Source organism: Crinia signifera, chromosome 5 (assembly GCF_055691185.1).
Source record: "Crinia signifera chromosome 5, ASM5569118v1, whole genome shotgun sequence".
Taxonomy (NCBI): Eukaryota; Metazoa; Chordata; class Amphibia; order Anura; family Myobatrachidae; genus Crinia; species Crinia signifera.
In genome coordinates, this window is record NC_139221.1 from 268,310,660 (window position 1) to 268,329,232 (window position 18,573).

An 18,573-nucleotide genomic window follows, 5' to 3' on the forward strand; every position below is an offset into this window, starting at 1 on the left:
CGTCTGCTAGCTCTAGCGATGTGGCAAACTGGCAGCAACACAGACAGCGGCTCCATCTGTAATACGGGCAAGAACCAGCTTTGGTGATGCTGTTTATACAGCGTTTAAGGCAGAAAACATTGCAGCACCAGTTTACATAAAATATTCTGGTCCTCGCACTTATTGACTCATATAACTCTCCATTTAATTGATCCCAATGTTAGCACACGTGAGGTGAAAACCTAATTTTGATGGTTTCATTATTAATAATTGAAAATAAATATATTAATGTCAAGTGCATCACGTACAAACTTTTAGCAGTAATCTAGCATAACCAGTGAGTGAGAACAAAAAGTGCAGGATTTTATGAGCGGAGGCATCTAGTTGACTCCATGCTTGATAAATGGTTGAATATTTGTTTCCAAATTTGGTTTCGGTAATTTGGATGATGTGAGGCACGTGGTTGTTCTTGGATTGGCTTCTGTGAAAATGATCCTGTGTTTGCGTTGCAGCTCGGGAGGATGAGTATTTATGGCAGTCATACATCCTGTGACGACAGCTGTTACCAGTTAAGCAATTGTAATCTCTTAACTTGATGTCCCGAACCATTCATTAGTTTATATCCCTGATGAGATTTAAAAGGAAAGAGTTAAAGTTTCAATAGTTTTTTTTTTTCTTTTGTGCCTGAATTAGCTATACAAATCTTGTCAAAGGCAAAATATATTACAGCTATAAATGGAAAGTCAGGATAAAACTTTTCTGTGTATATTACCTTGATGCTTTTTAAGTTAAAACAACAAATGGGAGAGCAGTGCCATAAAACCATAAAAAAAAGGGGATTGAATTGTTTTCAAAATAATTTTTATAATAATAATTAAAGCTTAAACACTGATTAAAACAATAATATTGCACGTATATTTGTCTAACATTACGTCAAGACATTGGTGAAGACGGTCTGTTACTATAGTGCCTGTGGAATGTCAGACTTCGGGGGATATTCAATGTAGGGTCATGACTGTCTGGCTGACCCGACAGTCGTGAGCCTGTCCCGTTCTCGGCCGGCTCGACAGGAATTTTGCAGGCGGGATTCAATGTCCCACCTGTCAAGCGCTGAAAAGGGGGCGTGGCTGCGAGAAGCGGACGCAAATCTGTGAGCTGCAGCCCGGGAGCTTGTCAATTCCTGGCCGTTCTCAGCAGAACGTGCCTGACTGCTTGTGAAGTTGGACAATCTCTGCTGAGATCCCTGTTCAATGCTGTCGGGAAAGACTGCATTGAATAGAGCGCCGCCGCCATTTTCCCCGTCGTGAATGGTGGCTGAAGATTGAATATCCCCATTTTTCCTTGAATGCTGTATAGAAAATGAAAACAATATATTAGCCACGATATCCTGGTGGTGGAATATAGTCAAGTTCAATATTGTGGTAAATTGCGGCAAAGGGTAGGTCCAAGGCTGGTTCAGACTGCAATTTTTCAACAATTTGGATGTGCAAAGGTAGGGGCTTTGTAAATTATATTCTTTTTAACACTAGTAATACCTCAGAGCAGGAGCTGCCATTTTTTTGTACATCTGCTTGGCCAACTTTAGTTGGCGCAACTGGATAAATGATTGGATAAATATGATTTAGAATCTTTCCTCCCTGTTCCTGTGTTTTCGCAAGAATATAGGCTTGAAATACTAATCACTCAACAAGGCAACATCTTGTCAGACACGCCGTGCAATAGGATTTTTGGTTTGGTAATGCAAGTGCAGTCCCACAATGTTAATTTGCAGTTTGTTCTATCGTAAACTACTCTTGTGGTCCATAGAAAATAGCACAGTGACCAATGTGATCCCATCTTACATAATAATGAGCTTTAGGTCCAAGGCATACCCTGAAATAACATAACAATATGATGCGGAAGGTGGATCTTCTGATATGTGGGCAGATTTATATTAGATCCTGAATGGAGGGTTTCCTGAGAAGGGTCCACTGTTGCCCATGTCTTCAGGAAATCATCCTCTCAACACACATTGAAAACTATACACAGCATTCTGCTCTGATAGAGAACAAACAAGTCCACCAGTTGTTTTGGTCAGTTCAGAATAGATTAGAGAAGAGAGATTTAAACTGACCACAAATGGGTTGGTTTGGCTGCTCATTATGAGCGTTGAAGCTGTTCTCTAACCTGCTAATAACGCCCAATTATTCCATACATGTGCCCGATAACATTGAGAACATACTGTATATGAGAGGGGTCTTCAAAGCTAAATGCTTATAAATTCCCTTCATATTATCATCTTTCTTTCACATTATGGCTTGATTAAAGAATCACAATGAAAATGTCAATTACAATGTAATAACCTGTGCTTGCAACATATTCCCACACATTTCACCAGGACCTTTTTAATGATCGTGATTTTAGCAAGTCTGATTTATGGATTTTGCAGAGAAGAGTAGGATGGAACCATCTGAGATGCTTCCTGCAAGGGTAATCAGGATAATGTATAATGTTTAGGACTCATCATCAAAGTTAACATGCAGAGTATGAGCATCACACGTAAAACAAGCTATAGTATATTACAGAATAACACATTTCATATTACACATCTCATAGTTTTACTGTTATCATAAACTTTTACAATGCTATAATCCCCTAACGAAGAAGAGCCAACATTTTAGAAATTCATCATTTTAAGTGATGTTTGGTTTCCCAGCAGAACTTGCATCTTATTTTCTGTGAACAGAGACTCCATTTCCAGAAATCCGTATGTCTGGGGAATCTACATGGCCACCCCTGCAATTAATCTCTGGCTTTGATACTCTGTTTCCTTTTATTTATTTATTTACAGTCTCTTATATAGGACATCAGATTCCGTTGCGCTTTACAATAGTAGACAGTGATAAAACTGGGTAACAACAGAGGTAGCAATCTTACAATCCATAAGGATATCGGAGGGAAACACAAGGACAGGCACCAGTAATAGCATAGCAGTCCCACCTAGTTACAGATCCATGAGGAAAAGCTATAGAATACAAAAGTGCCTCAGAGGGTTATGCGTGTAGAACTTAACTATGACATGAAGAGGTGAGTTTTCAGGGAACACTTGAAAGTTTGGAGGCTAGTGGAGAGTCTTATTGTAATTGTTTAATCATTCATGATGATGATTAGGGAAATCGCTGGGCGGGAGAACGCTCCGTGCATACACATGGAGCGTTTTTTGCCCGTTTTAGCAATTTTTCTTTTTTTTCCCCTCCCAGGGTGGATGATTTTCCATAGCAGGATTCGGTGTACATGTTGACATTCGGGACAACAAATGTGAAATCCCTGTGGACCTTTTGACCATTGACCTTCCCAACGTCCACCTAATACTTGTGTCGACCTTTTGAACCTGCTGACCTTAGGCATATCAACCTTGTTCATGTGTCTACCTAAGGCCGGTCGACCTTCAGTGGTTGACCCAATGAATGTCAACCTTACTAGTGTCGACCCATACCCACTGAAACAGACTATAGATTACTGCAGTGCTGCTTGTGAGCTGATTTTCCAGCACAGCAATTTGCCCAGTACGTTACCGGGTAGTCAGAATATTGCTGTGCCGGCAGATACCAAAACCAAGGCTTTGTAGTATTCTCACTTCCCTTGGTATTGGCATTGGTACAGTTGATTTAAGATTTCTTTATTCCTACTTATGATTTAATTCTGAAATGTTAAGTACTTGTCTGTGTAAATCTATGGCTTTGCTTTGAACTAATTGTCCATGAAATTGAGCTCTAAAATTGATTTTTTTTCCCCTTTCCCTTATTTGCTAAACCCTGAAGATCTAAGAGAAAGGGCTGACCTTTTTGTGTTTGGCTTCCTATGCATTGCATAAGAATAATCTGATTTTTCTTTTTTTTAAAGTAATTCCATTTCAAAGTGTGTTTGCTGCCTGTTGGGTGTCAGGTACGGGGTGCACCAAAAGGGAGATGAATTAAAACATGCATTGTTTTCCATGCGTGTGTGTGTGGAGAGCACATGTATGCAGGCACCAAGCATACCACATATTATGAGCTTACATGTTTGCCTGAATAAAGCTTAAAGGGCATATTCAATCCCAGCAGATATCCAATCCTCAGAAATCTCTTCATTTTCAGGTAGAATAGATTCAATTCGTATTCAATCTATTCCATGTTCTTTTATTCCGGCTTTCCAAAACATTCCGAAAGTTCATAAAGATTTAGATTGGCAAATCCACATCTTGTTCCATAGAATCGCCCGCTAATTCTCAAATTTCACGTCCATTTCTGCGAATGCCGATTCAGCTTTTCAAGAGCCAAAACTGGAGTGGCATGTACCCGCCAAAAACATCAGGGGTTGAATAGGTTCTAGTCGATGTTTCTGAATATTGGAAATATCAGCCACCATTGAATATCCCCTAAATATCTTAAAGGCGGACTCTGCAAGTATGGTGGGTTAGGTTTCAAAGTCCTGCCATAAAGCATAAATCACTGAAAAGAAGCAGCCATAGGGCTAAATTCAGGTCCTCATGGTGTACTGTCGTGGATTGCTACTATTCCAGCTGTACCCATTTCGGCCTGTAGTGCCAGTCCCTCAAGTTTCCCTCCAACCTCTGTGGGGTGTGATGAAAAACGAACACTGCGGATGTGATGTTCCATTCCGGACCGCACATGTTGATGACCAGGAAATGATTTCCACAATAAACATACTAAATGTAATATAACATTTGAAAAAAGCACTGTTCTGTAAATGGAGCCCTTCTCTGACATCCTTTTGAGCATGTCTTTAGGCTGGAGTTGATTATATAAAGTGTGGTGAGTGCAGCGAGCCACCGAGCCCGAAGCGTGGTGAGCGGACGCGGGTTACTTGACTTGTATTCCGTATCCCCTCGCTGGGCTGACTTGGATAGTGGGGGTGTTTCAGGAACACATTCACACCTGTCATGTCAGGCAGGTTAAAAAGGTCAATGGTTCACACACAATGTAATAAGCGCTGACTGACTACGTTAACTAGTAAGCTCTGTCTAGCTGCGAACGGGTGGGAACACTATGCTGATACTGACAAGGATGCTGACTACACTGGCCACGGGAACACTACGCTGATTCTAACATGCTAACTACGTAACTGCCGCCGTGAAACTAAACAAGTACCAGCAAATCTGTATTTAGCTTTATGATTTTAAATGTCTAAAATTTACTTGTTTACAGTACATACTGATCTATTTTATACATGAATTTATAGTGGTCTATCATCATCACTGCCAGACTTAACATATTGATTCAGTTATTTATAATGCAAAACTAAAGATTACTGTAGTTTTTGTATTAAGCCTCTAAAGTGAGACCTGTTTGACAGGGTGGAAGTGGCAGGCTGGCAGATCTTGTGAGGGGCAAATGGAACTGAGAGATGTGGGATCCTAGCACTCTATACAAAAAAATTACAAAAAATTATCTTGAGCGCTAAACTCCACCCTGCTGCTGTAAAAAATAGTTCAACAAAAGTTAATTCAAAAGGATCTGAAGATATATTGCTGGACCTATAGTTCAGAAAGAACTTGATGCTTAAAATAGTCCCAATAGATCACTTATTTATATTTAACAAATGATGGGAAAAAAAACAGAAGACAAATCCTCTCTTTAAAAAAAAAAAAATTGCATAGTTTTTATTGCATCACAAAACACAAAAGTATATATAAAAAAATATCTGATTCAAAAAAAAAAAAACACGAAAAAATATAAAAATAACATAAAAAATCTTTGTACTGTAAAAAAATGCACAAAAAATGTTGTCGCTTTTCAGGCATGTAGTTAGAGATAGATGTAACCCACTGGACCTTGTGGGGTACTCCTGTCTATATAATAAAATGACTACAGGGATTAGATGTTATTCCCGGGTATCCCTGCACATGTTATTCCCGGGTATCCCTGCAATAGTCAAATGTATGTATATAGAGAACCTTTTATAGGGTCCGGATTATGAGTAAAAAGAAGGTGCTCTCACCCGTTCTGAGGAATCCTAGCACTCATTACATAGAACATAAGAGGGAAGGCAGAAATATCTAGATGAGATGTCAAAGTTGCTTCTAGTTGTGATTTTCACATGTAAGCTTTGTCGGATGACAATATCAGCAGTGTGGCTGTAATCAACCTATTCCCACCAGCCAGTCATATAATGAGCCAATCGCTGTATCTCAGAGACTACAAATAGCTGACAAATCAGGTACACATGAGAGAAAATAGTCATCCCGAGGCAACAAGTCCCGTCGCGTCACCTTGATTTCTGGTAAACCGTCTAAAATATTTTTGATTTGCAGTGGGTAATGTATTGTCGTCTTTTGTACAGTTTCATTTTTTTTAATTATTTTTCAAATAAATATCCCATATCTGGGATGTGCACGGTGTGGTTTGAACTAGATTGCATCGCATCTAGGGTGTGATTGTGGTTGCACATAGGCAGTTATGCGCATGTGCAGCCGGGGGTTTCGCCCATGGTAACGCCCAGCAATTTCATGCCCATTCCCCTGAAAACACTAGGTGTTCACATGGTAATTCCCTGATGGTGCTGGGGTCGGGCAGCTGACTTCCAGCACAGGACGCCCGCAGATCAGAGACACCACAGAAGTGTCTCAGATCTGCGAAAGCTGGAGAAATCGTTAGATGGTCGCCGACCATCAAATGATTTCTCCCTTGTATCCAAGGCTGCGGATGGAGGTTTATGCTAAACATCCATTCACAGCTGTGTGGGGGATCGCAGCGTGTGTTTTGAACTAGATGTGATGTGATCTTGTTCAAAAAGTACTGGTTGCATTGCATTGTGTGTTGCGCGTATCGCCTTGCAAATCAGGATCGCACAGTGTATGGGCACCTGTAGACTGATACAGATAGGCTGTACTTTTGATGAGAGCGGCTCCATCTGTATGTGCGCCGAAGGCAGTGGCACATCTTGTTGAATTTCATTTCCTCCAATTTCATGTATGTTTAGATGACAATGTGTTAAATGTTAGGGGGGTGGTTACGTTTCATTCACTGCTTTCTTAAACATTTTCAAATCACAACTATAACCCAGGTTATTGCTAGGTTGAGGTACAGTGTGACAGCACCAAACTAAATAACCCGGGTCGCCCTGTGTACTTTAAGAAGGGATATTCCAAAGTTTAGTGTGAAAGGGTCAGAGCCAGGATCAAAATCCCAGGTCTCTCCGTTCTTCGCGATGTGAAAGCGGTGTCACAAACCTTTTGTTACTACAAATAGAACCATGCCATTCCTCTGTTTCATGGTTTTTATTTATAAATATCTTGTTAGTTTTTTTGTTATGTAAAGAATTTCAGTAAAATAAATAGTCTTGCTGAGTTACAAGCCAACACAAGAGCTATTCCTGTACTGTTGACTTCAGGGCTTTTTTTTTTTCTTCATTTTTCTGTATTTTAGGCTTTCATTTCATCTCCCAAATCAAGTTGCAGCCTCTTCCCTTCTCCTCCTACCAATCTACAGTACTATGGGGGTTATTCTGGTTCACTCCTTCTGACAAATTCCTTCTTAGATGGACAAAACCATGTGCACTGCAGGTGGGGCAGATGTAACTTGTGCAGAGAGAGTTAGATTTGGGTGGGGTTTTCCTTCAAAGTGAGATCTATTTTGCAGTGTAAAAATAAAGCAGTCAGTAATTTCCCTGCACAGAAACAAAAAAAGGTACTCTTTACTTAGAAGGGCGCCCACGATTTTGATCGTGGGCATCGTTAGTAAAAAATCTCGGGCATTGAATGCACTAAAAAATCGGGTGCGATCAACCGACGAGATGCCTGAGATTTCCCATAGGGAACAATGTTAAATGTCTCAATTGACCCAATTTTCCTGTTCAATGCCTCAATTGACCCGATTTTTCCATAGGAAACAATGTTAAATGGGCCACAGAGGCCAAATAGGCACCCTGAAGTGTATAATGGCCACCCGAATTGTTAACGCCACCCCACGATCAACGTCAACCCGATGCGTGGCGAGTGCAGCGAGCCCGCGAGGGGCGGCGGTACGCGTCCTACGACCTTTTCATACCCCCACTATCCACGTCGGCGTGGAGTTGAGAATAGAAAGTGTGGCGAGCCACCGAGCCCGAAGCGTGGCGAGCGCACGCGGACAGCTGTGAAGCCCGCGAGGGGACGCGGATACCTGTGAAGGTATCCGCGTCCCCTCGCGGGGCTCGCTGCGCTCGCCACGCTTCGGGCACGGTGGCTTGCTGCGCTCGCCACACTTTCTATTCTCAGCTCCACGCCGACGTGGATAGTGGGGGTATGAAAAGGTCGTAGGACGCGTACCGCCGCCCCTCGCGGGCTCGCTGCGCTCGCCACGCATCGGGTTGACGTTGATCGTGGGGTGGCGTTAACAATTCGGGTGGCCATTATTCACTTCAGGGTGCCTATTTGGCCTCTGTGGCCCATTTAACATTGTTTCCTATGGAAAAATTGGGTCAATTGAGGCATTGAACAGGAAAATCGGGTCAATTGAGACATTTAACATTGTTCCCTATGGGAAATCTCGGGCATCTCGTCTGTCGCATCGCACCTGATTTTTTAGTGCATTCAATGGCCGAGATGGGCGCCCTTCTAAGTAAAGAGTACCCAAAAAAACTCACCCAAATCTAATTCTCTCTGCACATTTTACATCTGCCCCCCTGCAGTGCACATGGTTTTGTCCATCTAAGAAGGAATTTGCCAGAAGGAGTGAACCAGAATAATCCCCTATGTGCCGACTGGCCACTACCACCGCACAGATCAGTTGTGTGTTGTCTCCTTTGCTCATCACAGATTTAATTTATATCTTGTCTGGATTAACTTCATTTTAAATTTATTTTTTAGTTTTGGTACCACGTATCTCTTGTCTATACTACTACTCTGGGGATAACTTGTGAAAATGTATAGGTTCCTTTTGTGTTTGTGTCCCCTCTATGTGAAAAGGATCAACACCTCCCATGCACACCAATTACATACTACTAATTCCAAATTCAGTGTTTCCTGTGCTACAAGACTTGCTTCTGGTTTCCAAACATTCAAATGCTTCCTGAGAATACATGTACTTTGTCAAGCTTATCCTATTTCTGAAGCACCACATATTATCCTCACTGGGCTTCACTTCATAGTTGCCTACCCTCCTGCATTCTGCAGGAGACTCCCTGAAATAGCAGCAATCTCCCTTTCTCTCTCATTAGTCTAGCAATCTCCCTCATGTCACCTAGCCCACATTACACTGCTACATTTTGGGGGGAAATGGAATGAGAGATAGATACATTTACATTGAATCAACAGCACCATTTCCCAGCACTTTAGCAAGTATTGGGACACTGTGCAAAATTCTATTTCCAAAAAGGTGTCCCTGCACATAGGGGGTTATTCTGATTCACTCAGAAAGGCACAATCAGTCTCTAATGGACAAAACCATGTGCACTGCAGGTGGGGCTGATGTAACATGTGCAGGGAGATTTAGATTTGGGTGTTTTATTGTTTCTGTGCAGGGTATTTTCAGGATTACTCCATTCGTCAGCGTAGACTGTATACACAAGTAAAGTTACACGTTTATTTTCACCTAAAGACCTGGAGTGACGCCTGTTTCTTTTGCTGCACTATATTGGGCTTTATCAGTATTTGATATATTAGTTTTGCGATGTAAGCACCATCTCCTTATTTTGGGCTTCAGTGACATGTACCACCAATTTGAATATTATGGCAGACGTGTCTCCCCATTTCTGTCAAAAGAAAAAAGTTTGGTACCGTGTTAGCCAGTTGATAAGAAAAGTTTTATTGTTCCTCAGTGAGAAAAACAAAATAGCAATCTAGCAAATATGATACCTTTTAATGGCTAACAAAAATAAATGTTGTTAAAATGCAAGCTTTCGAGACTTCTTAGGTCTCTTCCTCAGGCATGGTATACCATGCCTGAGGAAGAGACCTAAGAAGTCTCGAAAGCTTGCATTTTAACAACATTTATTTTTGTTAGCCATTAAAAGGTATCATATTTGCTAGATTGCTATTTTGTTTTTCTCACTGAGGAACAATAAAACTTTCCCCATTTCTGGCAATGGTATTCACTAATGACTTTGACCTATTCCGGCAGTATAATGCTCTCTGCCTTACTGCAAAAATTGATCAGGAATGGTTTGAGTGGCACGGCAAAGAGTTCCAGGTGTTTTACTTGGCCTCCATGAGTATGAGCCTTGTGCGTAAAAATGTAATATGACATTATTTAGTCTTATAAGCTAAAGTCAAATAGGACAAGAGGCTCAGGATGTTTATATAAGGAGTTGATTGAAACACAGATACAGGTACAGTATTATAGTGAGCATACTCCTAAAGCAAATATATATGCTATTTAGAGCGATTTGCTGCCACTTTTTTAGCCTTACATGGTTTTGATAGAGTCCCAAGATTTGTCCCTGTGTGAAGTACATACATGAAATTTTCGGTAACATTGTTCCTGGAAAATATATTCAAATGATTGCTACAATTAATTAGTTTAAATTGTGTTCATATTTTCATACCATGAGTGATGTAATAGGGTTAAATTTTTCAAAAAATTGTTGGGGTTCCCCCATATTTAAGAAACCAGCATCAGGCTTTTGGACCAGTCCTGGTTCCAAAAATACGGGAGACAGAAAAACTCCCTTGTTTTGGAACCAGCACCGGGCTCCAACAGCAAACAGGGTAATGAAACAGCCAAAGGACACTTTTTATGCTAGGTCCCCCTGGCTAGTCCTTGATGGGGTCTCTGTCAGCGTGGGGACACTCCCTATTAATGCCCTACTCCCCCAGGCTAAAGCCTGGGGCTGTCCCCAGCACCCCTGTAGAAAATAGATGGATAAAAAAACATTGGGCTGTGCAATGGAACACAAAGTTCCAGCAAGTCTCCCCCCGCATGAAGAGACTTTGAGAACCAAAAGTCCCAGCCTGCGGAGCATTAAATGGCCAGCTGGGTCTTGTAGTTCCACTGCATAACCAGTGTGAAAATAAAAACACATTTACTGTTGGTAGCTGGGCTTACTAGTAAGTCTGCACATATGGTGTATCTACAGTAGCCCAGAGATCACATTTCTGTAGGTAGCCCTGCAATGGGTTTGAGTGGATGTAATGTTGCTTGAATTTCCAAGCTGTTGCAATATCACCTCACAAGGATAACCCTGGACTTTATTTACATCTCAGACTAGTCTACGCACTGGTCTGATCCTACCATAGTCGGCAAAATTACTTGCATCCAGTGTAATTAGTCCGTGTTCATTTGCGTTAAATTGTAAATGAGAACGCTGTGATTATGGAATTGCTCTCATGATTGTTTATAAATTCCAGTTATAAAACTGAGTGTGAGAGCAGCACTCTGACATGTTTGAAATAGGCATTCCACTCTGTATTAGTGAGTTTCTTTGATCAGCGTTGTGTTTATCCTTACAGCAAATGTTAGCCGTCTGAAAGAAAATGACACAATGAATGTTGTAATGTCACATATATTTATCTGCAATGGGGGTACAGTCAAGAAGACAGATATGCTACACAGTGCCTTGTTTCTGTTTTACTTCACTTCTACGGGGTTACATTTCTATTCTACTACTTTGGTTATTTTCTGTTCAATAAAGGTGAATCGCTAATCTTACATCAGTGGTTTCCAAGTGTTCTTGAATCGGGATGCGGTCATCTATTAGAATGAACTTAGGTCTACAGTCATTAGGTCGACCCCACTAGGTCGACTGGCAGGAAGGTCGACCTGACTTAAGGTCGACATGGGCCGAGGTCGACATGACTTGAGGTCGAATTTGCATAAAGGTCGACATGAGGAAGGTCGACTGGTCATAAGGTCGACATGGGTTTTTCACTGTTTTTTGAGCCGACATGTGCCGACAGGCGGTATTTCATGCCCAACCATCCACTAGGGCGTGGTGGGAGAATAAAATAGTGTGCCCGAAGCATCGCGAGCGTTGCGAGGGTCCGATTCTCATTGCCAACTGTGTCCATGTCGACTGTGTCGACATTCGGATAAAAAACAGTGAAAAACCCATGTCGACCTTATGACCAGTCGACCTTCCTCATGTCGACCTTTATGCAGATTCGACCTTAAGTCATGTCGACCTTGGCCCATGTCGACCTTAAGTCAGGTCGACCTTCCTACCAGTCGACCTAGTGGGGTCGACCTAATAACTGTAGACCTAAGTTCATTCTGACAGATGTACCGCTTCCCTTGAATCATGGCGCCCTAAAGCGTCAACATTTGTTTGTTTTACAGGCACCCTGAGGTCAAAACTTTCCTATCGATCAATTCATAAAAACTTGTTCCCAGTTTTGTGGTTGTGGGCAGAATTGTGCTTCTGATTGTCCACCAAGAATGGCAGCCACTAGCTCTGGTTATGCCTGTCACATGGACCATTAACACATGGCATCCCTGCAAGTGCCTCCCAGCAGTCCGTTTGGGAACCACTGTCCTAGACTTGTGAGCACCCACTGACCTAGACTTGGGCACCTAAAGTGTGTGCTGTTGTCGGGTGTGATCTGCGTTTTGCTTCTCATTACTAAAGGATCCGATTTGTGCCAGCCTACAAAATAAATATTGCTCTACTGTACATGTTAAACCTAACCTTAAGCTTTATATGCATAGTGTTCATTCTAGCACCCTGCACCTTTCAAACCCGAGCAGTTCCTTTTTTCATGCCTGAGGTGCCTCTCTCTGCTCTTGTGCTTTCAGAACAGACTGGTCTATATCTCAGTGCTGGCATACAGACCAGACTCTGTTAGAAGCACTAAATCAGAGAGCGATACCCCTGGTAAGAAAGGAGAACTGCGTGGGCTCTGAAATGTGCGGGGTGCTAGAAGGAATATTGTGGATTCCTAGGTCGACACCAAAAGGTAGTCGGGGTCAAAATGTCAACATGAAAAAGGCGACATGGTCAAAAGGTCGACATGAAAGTTCACATTTTTTGTGTCAATGTTGACACCTGTCTACATGGATCACCAGTTAGTGTAATGTATATGCTCAGCACACTTTTACTGTAGTAGCTATGAGTCCCAAATTTTTTTTACAAATTTTCTGAAAAACTCATGTTGCCCTTTTTGACCTATTGCATGTCTATCTAGTCACTGTAGATCTATCAACCAGAACCAATGTGTTAGTAAACCACTATCAAACAGGGTAGGATGTTATAGATACACTGGCTTACTGACACATTGCCTGTAATACAGGGTAGATACAGTGATGGATAGAGGTTATTAAATAATACACATATAACATTTAGTTTGCTGAAAGAAATACCTTTTAATTGTAACTGTCTCTGTATTCCTTTGGTCAACAACAATTAACATGTAGTGTAAGAGAAGTACTGCAATAGCGGCTATTACTCAGAGGGGGCCTTCAAATAAAACAGCTGTTTTCAGGGGTTATGTGCCAATATTAAGGATTCCCCAAATTTAGTATCGATAAATCACAGCAGATGCCGTTCCCTTATACCCCTTTTACACCAGAGCGTCCACCCGGGGTATTGCCGCTCCAGTCCAGGTTGGGGCTTGGTGTAAAAAATTAAGAGCCATGTTCCCCGGGTTTCGGACTCTGCAAATGTTCTGGGTCGGACACGGGGCTTCCCCAGAGTCAGGGGCCATGTAAATGGGTTTCCCGAGTTATATGACCCAGGGACCCATTTCCACCAATAGGGTAGCCCCAACCTCTGGACCGCAGCATCTTGCGGTTGGGCAGGGGCCACGTTCAGCCTCCGCTGCTGTCTGCGGTACTATGTAAACAGCAGTGCAGGCTGGGAGGAGGTGAATGGATACTGCACACAGCGTGTCGGTCGGCTTTGCAGGGGTCCCGGCTGGCGGGTTTCCCGGCGCTTGTAGATGTCATCTCCAAACGCCGGCTCGGGGACTGATTTCGACAGTGTCGCCCACCCGGCATAATGCCGGGGAACTCCGGTGTAAAAGGGATCAAATGCTGGATCGCATCCAGGTCCAAAACCTGGGTGCAACCCAACAGTTCTGGTGTAAAAGTGGTATTAGATTTCTATGGGGCCTACAAAGCTGTCATATTCTGTATATACCAAGTTCCGGAATGCTCGGGCTTGATATGATAACGACATCTCTGCATGGCATCTCTACCATCTATTATCAAAACTAGTCTATTGGCTACTACATTACAAATTCTTCTGGAATGGGAACCGACTGCGCATGCACACTGGCTGCTGGGGACCCAATCCAGGAAGAGGCCTAATACCCTTTACGCTATCACACTGTTGCCAGCTCTTTGCGAAGCTGGACTGTTATCAGCCTGTCTCTGGCCAAGAACTTCTTAACAAATATTAACCCGTTATGTTTAGGACTTAGGTAGGACGGGTTAGTGGTGAGACACGAATACAAGAAGGGGATGAACTTGTGTGTCAACCGGCTGTTTTATTCAGCTTTAGTTATCTGGTGTCACTCATAGTGGTGAGCCAAGGTCTTAGCACCCATCTTTGGCAGGAAGGCTGAACTGATAACCCATCAGCAATTATACTGGATGTAAGAGTAGTTGCAGTACATTCCACTTTGATCCAGGGGGAGTTTTGCCTCCTCCCTAGGGCTGAGACCTGGGTACACTCTGAGATCAGGATCAAGTGCTGTGCCAAAATTGGGAGTTGGCCCCTGGCAACCCAGGTGGTATATGTGTACTGGAAATCTGACCCAATTATTATAATTTGACCATTCGGCTGCACCAATCTAGTGCTTTCCTGCCATACTTTACACTTTCCAATTATTCTGTATGCCTTATAATTATTCTAGAAAATATATGCCCTTATTTGGCCTAATTTGGTGTCAGTATTTTTTTTTAAGGAGAGGGATTTTGGTATGTCGGTTAGGTTAGCATTTGATCATAAAGGTTTAACTTCAAACTAACACAAATTTGTAACCATCAACTGATGGGAGACTTGTCGTTGCCATGGTCTAACTTAAAATCAAGTTAGGTGTGTTAAATTTCACTAATGCTGTCTTGATATTGTACTCCTGTGTGCTGTATTGGGAATGTAGGCCTCTGTACTTCCCACCTCCAGTACTTGTGCGCTATGAAGTCTCCTCTTTGTTCCATCCCATCGTCAGAATGGCGGACCTCCTGATGGTGGCACATGTGCAGCCCAGGACCGGTTTGCCTGATCATTGCCCAGGTTGATAAAAAGCTGCACAATCTCATTATAGGTTATACTAATTACAATGAGATTTTCTCTGTATTTTGCTGACACATGAAGAGATTCCGACCATCTCTAAGTACTGTAAAGCTGAAAGACGGCTGGTGAGCAGGTGCGAGAGGATTAGCACCTGGTCATACACAGATTTCTGAAGGATTCTCTACCCTAATCACGAGCAGTGATAAAGCTCAGTGTTCTTGCTGCCACAAACAGGCTCCACCGAACATGTTGCACTATTCAAATCTATATCAAATGTATTATTTCAGTCAGACTAGATGAGTTGTAATTGATGTTGATTATTATTATTATTATCCTTTATTTATATGGCGCCACAAGGAATCTGCAGCGCCCAATTACAGAATACATAATGAATAAGCAAAACAGTGACTTAAAGTTGAGGACAATAGAAGACAAGTACAGGGTGCATAAACATTGCTGCATCAGCAGAGTACACTGGAGTAAGTATCAGTGTGGCAGAAAACCACAGGAATTGGTGCCATCAAAGATAGTTTAAGTAAGAAATGGAAAAGCACATGAGGGAAGAGGGCCCTGCTCGTGAGAGCTTACGTTGTTTCTAGTACAAACTGTGCTTGTTACAGTAGGAGATACTGTACTGAAGGTGTCCTGTAATATGGAGCCACCTTTACTTGATATAATCTGCCCATGGTTGTTTGGCCTGGACTGCTTTAGAAAGTAAACTAAATCTGAATTTTTAAGCTGGGTGCACACTATATGATATATGGCTAAATTGCATTGCCCCCTATAAATCTGCTAGTTACATGTGCCGCATATATCTAGTAAATGATGACTTTATGTACTGCACTGTCCACAAAATGGCATACAAATTTAAAGTATCTGTACGGATCACTAGCTCCCATTCACTATTACAGGACTTTCATCGGGCTGCTCCCATCCTATGGAATGTCCTTCCACGCACAATAAGACTCTCTACTAGCCTCCAAACTTTCAAGCGTTCCCTGAAAACTCACCTCTTCAGGCAAGCCTATCATATTTAAGTTCTACACGCATAACCCTCTGAGGCACTTATGTATTATATAGCTTCCCTTCTGGACTTGTAACTTGGTGCGACTGCTATGCTATTACTGGTGCCTGTCCTTGTGTTTCCCCCCTATATCCCTATAGATTGTAAGCTTGCAGCAGGGCCCTCCTACCTCCAAGTCTGTCTGTTGTTACCCAGTTTGTTTTATCACTGTCTACTATTATAAAGCGCAACAGAATCTGCTGCTCTATATAAGAAACTGTAAATAAATAAAGTATCAAAGTAACATATGAAATCAGTGTAAAGGTTAGTAAATGTTGGTGGCTATCTTATATGATTCAATTGCTGGCACTACAGTATGCACATGGCACATGCAGTGGCTGGAATGCAGCTACAATTCTGTGTTGAGCATCTGTAGTTGCTCTTTGTTCCTCAGCCTCACCTTACTGTGGAATTTTATGGAGCTTGAGGTCTATCTGAGTTCCCCTCAGCAAAATAGAGTGAACCAGAGCCTACAGAGCTGCATACTGACAGGGTATGTTGTGCACAAATCTACAACTGCTTAAGCGGCCCTGCAGATGTTGTAGAACTACATGTTTTAGCATGGCAAAATAGCATACCTATGACGGCATGCTGGGATGTGTAGTTCTACAACAGTTGGAGGGCCACTTATTGCCCACCCCTGGCTTAATATGTACTTTTATATGAAGCACTGTATCACCACAGGGAGATTTGTCCAATTTTCAGCTCTTGGGATTGTAAGTTAAAGTTGATATAACTTTATTCTATATTTATTTATTTGCTGTAGCCTAGTAACGGGGGTATTCCTTTCCTGGAACACACACTGCTGGCTATATTATTAACCTGAGCTTGTATTTTCTATAGGGAAACTTTGTGGCTATATATTTAAAATACAATCCAACCAGACTTATATTGTACCAATTCTGTGTTCTGTACACACTAACCAATCTATAAACATTAGAATCCACATATCCTGTGGACTTTCTCAATCTTTCCTTTTCTGATACTTATTCAGAGTTCACTCATCGGCGGGTTAACAAAGGGCTAGATGCCGACAGCAGTAACTCCTTAAGAGCTGTCAGGATTCTGAGACACGGAGCTTAGACACTGAACCTCCCCCTCCGCTGTTACATACATGAGAGGAACCAGTAAGTGTTAGTGGCTAGTCCTGTACAAGCTCCCCTTTAATATTCTCCAATCCTTATTCTGCTCTGTTTTCTATATTTAAAAATATAAGGTTTTTTGGTAAGCAGAAGAAACTCATGCTGTATCCAATGTAATTCTATATGATGCAGCACAGCAGGTAATCTGCCCTGATAGCCTTATCTTTTCTTACTTGTACTATCCACTCTTACTTTCCACAAATAGGATTTAAGTTACAATATAATTTGTTGCAATATACTTTTGTGTGATACATAATATCCAATCTCAGACTTACCAGATCACAGGGACATCTCTAACTTATTAAAGTGGTAATACAATTTTCGGTACTTATGTATTATCTGGGCTCCCATGTTAAATGCACCCCATTTTTTCATACCCCTACTATCCAACTACGCATGGAGTTGATTTTATATAGTGTGGCGAGCGCAGCGAGCCACCGTGCCCGAAGCGTGGCGAGCGCAGCGAGCCTCGCGAGGGGACGCGGTCTCATAAGAAAAACGGGAGCCCAGATATTACATAAGTACCCAATTTTCTTACCCATATCTCCTTGAATTCTAATGTACAATTCCTCGCCTAGCACGGTTCATTCTACTTGATTTTTGTGCTACACACATAGATAAAACGTATATATTAGTAGCACAAACTAATCTCGCACTGTATGTTTGTCTTAGTTATATGTGATGTATGTTTTTTTATCAAAATTGAATAAAATATTTTAAACATTGTATAGATTTAGTAAGTAGTGCCCCAGCAAAAAAGAGTTTCTTTTCTCTTTTCTTTTTGTATATTATTTGGCAGGGTCCTGGTTTTCCCATCTAGCTGATAGCCTGAGGATTGTATTTCTCCATAGAGGGAAAAGATCGGAAGCAGCAGCTCTAATGGAAAGCCGTACAGCTGCCATGTCAGATCTTGCTTGAAAACAGAGCAATGCCAATGCTGAGTGTTATTGTTAATGCATATAGCGCTGCCATATTGTGCATTTACATTCATACCTAATATCTGTGCAAGTGGACATTGTGGCAATTAGTGTTCCCTAAGGCAGGGTAATAGTGTAAAGCTGTTCTATTTACCCTGTTCTACTTACCACACTAGTACCTCTACTAAGAACTCTGCAAAGTGTGAGTCAAGAAAACAGCTTTGTGTTTGATCCCTGGGCTGTATTAGTGGCTATAAGAGAATCTGTGGGTGTGGAGGGGACTCCTAAGAGATCTCTAAAACCCGCAGAGCCCGGCGCTTTAAATGTGTAAATAAAAATTTAA

General features: G+C 41.9%; 1 protein-coding gene across 2 annotated transcripts in view; it reads left to right on the forward strand.

The window, feature by feature from the left end:
- The window catches only part of ESYT2 (extended synaptotagmin 2), a 144,009-nt gene that overhangs the window by 30,990 nt on the left and 94,446 nt on the right, over positions 1–18,573 (forward strand). The gene's annotated exons all lie outside the window — the stretch shown is intronic.